The following is a 4935-nucleotide window of genomic DNA, read 5'->3' on the forward strand; positions in this document are numbered from 1 at the left end:
CTACGAATGAGGTCCAATTGGATGAATCTGGATTAAGAAACTTGGCTGTTCCAAAGTCTGAGACATGAGCTACATATTCGGAATCCAAAAGAACATTCTTGCTTGATATATCACGATGAACAATTCGAGGTGAACATTCATGGTGCATATAGCACAGAGCATTTGCTACATCTTTAACAACATTCACCCTCTTATACCAATCAAATGCCATTGCTTGTCCATCATCCTTCAGAGTCTTCTCAACACTGCCATTCTCCAGGAATTCACACACCAAAAATGAGAATTGTGAATGTGAACAAAACCCATATAACTTTACAATGTTACGATGTCGAATTTCTGTCAAAGCTTGGATCTCACATGTGAAAGCTTTCAGATTGAGCATCTCTCCATTTGGAACTGAATGGAGTTTCTTCACAGCAACAACTTGACCTGTAGGCAGCACTGCTTTGTAAACACATCCTTGCCCTCCAACACCAATGAGATGTTTGTCGTCAAAATCTTCTGTGGCTTCAATAATATTCTCGAATACCATTTTGCCATCAAAACTCCATATTGCAAATATGTTAGGAGTTTGTATACTTGTAGCCTGGTCTTCTTTGTTCGTTGAGGTTTGGCATAAATGATACGAGACTCCGAAAGCAAATAATGCCAGTATTAGAATGCCCAAAGTAAGGGGTAAAATTACTATCATTACTTTCTTCCTCATATGATTATGAGATTTCCCACTTGATGTTGAGCAAGGCTCCAAGCCAGTGACATTGCCACACAAGCCTTTATTATTTCTCAATGCTTCAATTTTAGCATTGTGGAAGGCTAGAATGTTTGGAAGTGGACCCTCAAACTGGTTGTATGATATATCAATAGATGTCAAGCTCGTCATATCATCGAAGCTAGAGAGATTACCTGAAAGATTATTGTGAGAGACATTCAGTGCTTCTAAGCCTTTTAATTCTCCAAACATTGAAGGTATTGTTCCTCTCAAAGAATTTCCACCAAGATCAAGACTCGTAAGAAATTTCAGTTTGCCAAGCTCTGAAGGAATATTTCCCTGAAAATTATTTTGGCTCAGACTCATGTTCAATAAATTGAGCAAATTTCCTAGTTGTTTTGGGATTAAGCCAGACAACTTATTTGATCCAAGCTTCAAAATTTGAAGTTTCTGCATTGTTGCTATTTCTTTGGGAACATTTCCTGTAAGATTATTGTTGTCGAGTGAGAGATCAAACAAGGGCAAGTTACATAAATCATGTGGAATGTTTCCTGTAAGATGGTTTGAGTACAGGGTGAAGTCGTTGTAATTTGGTTGCCCCAGCTAGTTCTGGTGGTATCACACCTGATAAATTATTGTTGGAGATCATGAGGCTGGTGAGGCTACGAAACTTTCCCCAGTTAGGTGAAAGTTGACCATAAAAGTTATTGTCACTCAATTCGATGTAGTCCAAATTTGGAAGTACACCAAAAGCATCTGTTATATCCCCAGTTAGCTGGTTTTGCTGAAGCCTGACTCTTATAAGGCTGGAGCAATTCTTCAAACTCACTGGAATTGGGCCTATGAAGTTGTTATTAGAAGCGGAAAAATTTTTCAACGTTCCACCAATGCAAATGTTTTGAGGTAAATGGCCTATAAAATTATTGTCAGCTAGCTGCAAATTTTCCAGAGCAGTAAGCATGTTCATTTCTATTGGAATCTTGCCACCAAGTTCATTTCCAAAATATGATAATCTCCTGACATTTGACAAATTTCCAATGGTGAAAGGAATAGACCCAGTGAGTTCATTAGATTGTATAAATAATTCACTAAGCTTTGACAAATTTTCAATGGTGAAAGGAATGGATCCAGAGAGTTTATTTTCATCAAGGAACAAGGAGTCCAAATTGACCAAGTTGCCTATGGAAGCTGGGATTGCTCCAGAGAGTTCATTAGAGGATATAGATAATACACTAAGCTTTGACAAATTTCCAATGGTGAAAGGAATGGACCCAAAGAGTTTATTTTCATCAAGGAGCATGAAGTCCAAATTGACCAAGTTGCCTATGGAAGCTGGGATTGGTTCAGTGAGTTCATTAGTGGATATATCTAATACACTAAGCTTTGACAAATTTCCAATGGTGAAAGGTGTGGACCCAGAGAGTTTATTTTCATAAAGGAGCAAGGAGTCCAAATTGACCAAGTTGCCTATGGAAGTTGGGATTGGTCCAGTGAGTTCATTAGAGTATATAGACAATACACTAAGCTTTGACAAATTTCCAATGATGAAAGGAATGGACCCTGATAGTTTATTTTTACGAAGGAGCATGGAGTCCAAATTGACCAAGTTGCCTATGGAAGTAGGGATTGGTCCAATGAGTTCATTTAAGGATATAGATAATACAGCAAGCTTTGACAAATTTCCAATGGTGAAGGGAATGGACCCAGAGAGTTTATTTTTTCGAAGGAGCATGGAGTCCAAATTGACCAAGTTGCCTATGGAAGCAGGGATGGGTCCAGTGAGTTCATTAGAGGATATAGATAATACACTAAGCTTTGACAAATTTACAATGATGAAAGGAATGGACCCAGAGAGTTTATTAGTGGACAAGTCAAGAGTGTTGAGATTGGATAAGGAACCAATTTGAGGAGGAATAGTTCCATTCAAGGAGTTGTGACTCATATTTAGAGTGAGAATGTTTGGAAGTAATGAGAAGTTGAGACTTTGAAGCGTACCTCTTAATCCAACATTTGTAAGATTTATGTTGGAAACAGAATTGAACTCATCACATACAATTCCGAGCCAAATGCAAGGATTATTGCCACTCCATGAAGAGAGAGAAGCATGACTTTGGTTGTCAAGGCTGGATTTCCACTTCAACAAAGCATTTGCTTCTGAAGCAATGTCAGAAGAAGCAGCAAATGCACAGAAGTACATCACAAGAAGCAGCAAAAGTGGTTGGAGCTTCATGGACAGAAGCGTTGGAAATATGAACACCATGAGGAAATTTTGAGGAAGGATTCAATCACAGATTGTCTGATACAATCAAATGCAGGAGAAGTACTTACAAGCAATTCATGGGATATGCACACTTATATGCAAAACATCGTGAAACACGAACCAGAGTCAAGAGATATGCACATCAAACAAGACAGCCGATCAGTGGGGTCAATATATGTCTAGCTTGGTATGTTGCACGCGTTTACTTTACAACACTGTTTCTGTTAGCAAGCAGAAATTTCCATAGTGTTATGCATGGGTAAATTTCAAACTTCCACATAACGATTTCTGTAACACTGTATTTTTTTAACAACTGTTTTAATTAGAATATAAAAGAAATTTAATTTAATTTATGCTATAAATCATTGAATTTTAAAAATATAATAAGTTTAATTATGTGTTTTAGATGAGCTTAGTTGTTTCTTTTTTAGATGAGTGTAATTAAGAGTTGCACTTTTGATACAAGGGGAGGGGAGTTATTATATATCCCATGTAAATTGTTATTGGTTCCTAGCTATCAAGAGGTTGAGAGTTTTTTATTTATTTTAAAATTACTCTCGTTGAATAAAATATACATGATGATTGCATTATGCATTGTTTGCACACCATTTTGTTGCAACGGATATGTTGTACAATAATTTTTATATGTCTATTATGATTGTGAAGTTCTTGTGATCGATCTTTTTGAATTTTACTAATAAAAAAAATACGACTTCACACTATCGTTATTTCAGCACCAATCAAGAAATTTATAACATATTATAAAAATATATTAATAATATTTATTTATATTTGATGATATTTTTTAAATGTTACCAAAAAAATTTAGTAATATTTTACTAAATGTTAAATAAAAAATATTACTAACTTTCACTGTGTAGTAGTGAATTATATTTTAGATTATTATAATTAACAGTATAACTTATACAATTAATTATTATGATTATAAATAAATATTATATATTTAAAATATATTTTAATTATTATTTTAGCAAATTAGTATTCTAAAAGAATAATTACAAATGATATACATATATAAGTAAAATCAAATTAAATACAAATATTAAGGTAGTATTTTGTTAGTGTTATTAATCATATTTATATAAATATTTAAATAATCTAGTATTTTCTAATATAATATTCATTATTATATTTGTTAAAAATCATACATGATAAATTTTAATAACATTATTAAATATAATATGTTGATTGAATTTAATAAATGTAATGCTAATATATGGATATTAGACATTCAAATTTTTAAATGAATTTATTTATACAAAAATTATTATTAAATAAAATGAAATCACTAAAATATACATTTTAAAATCTTATAAAGAATATTTTTTTAGTAAGTTGCATTAATCCTAACGTTTATATCTAGGAGAATGATTTATTTAATAGAAAAACTCATATTTGATTTTTTTCATGTGTAAATTTTTTTATTTCAATGACAAACACCAATAATAAATAAAACTAGTCTCGGACGGAGTAGGTAGAGGAAATCCGTGTGTAAATTTATATATTTTATCATAAGGGATGAGTAGCCAAAGTGCAATATTTTCGATCTATTAAAAGAGAAAAGTATAATGGATATGTTGGGATGCAGTTCAAAACATATTTTATTATTTTATGGACTGAAAAAATATCTTTTTTATTTTTTAAGAGTCTTTAGTTATTAATTTTTTTTAAAATTTTTATAAAAGTAAAAGTTGTCAACAGATTCTTTTTTTGAAGTTCAAATTTTCAGCTTGAAATTTTCTTTGAGAATGTATTTCCTAAATAATGATTGGACAATTATATTTTCAAAAAATTTCAAAATAACAAAGAATGACTTCTTCATTTTTTAAACCCTCAAAATTTTTCTCTCTTATTCCTCGAAACGTGTCGTGCCTTCCTCAAAAATTCTGTGTATAGTGTATAGTGTAATATTTACATAAGAAGAAAGAATGAAGTATAATACCTG

At 32.3% G+C, this 4935-nt stretch overlaps 1 pseudogene; it reads right to left on the reverse strand.

The window, feature by feature from the left end:
• Nucleotides 1-10: 10 nt before the first annotated feature.
• LOC106797950 (probable leucine-rich repeat receptor-like protein kinase At1g35710) lies at nucleotides 11-3067 on the reverse strand (annotated as a pseudogene).
• Between the last annotated feature and the right edge of the window lie 1868 nt (nucleotides 3068-4935).

Source organism: Glycine max, unplaced genomic scaffold (genome assembly GCF_000004515.6).
Source record: "Glycine max cultivar Williams 82 unplaced genomic scaffold, Glycine_max_v4.0 scaffold_288, whole genome shotgun sequence".
NCBI lineage: Eukaryota > Viridiplantae > Streptophyta > Magnoliopsida > Fabales > Fabaceae > Glycine > Glycine max.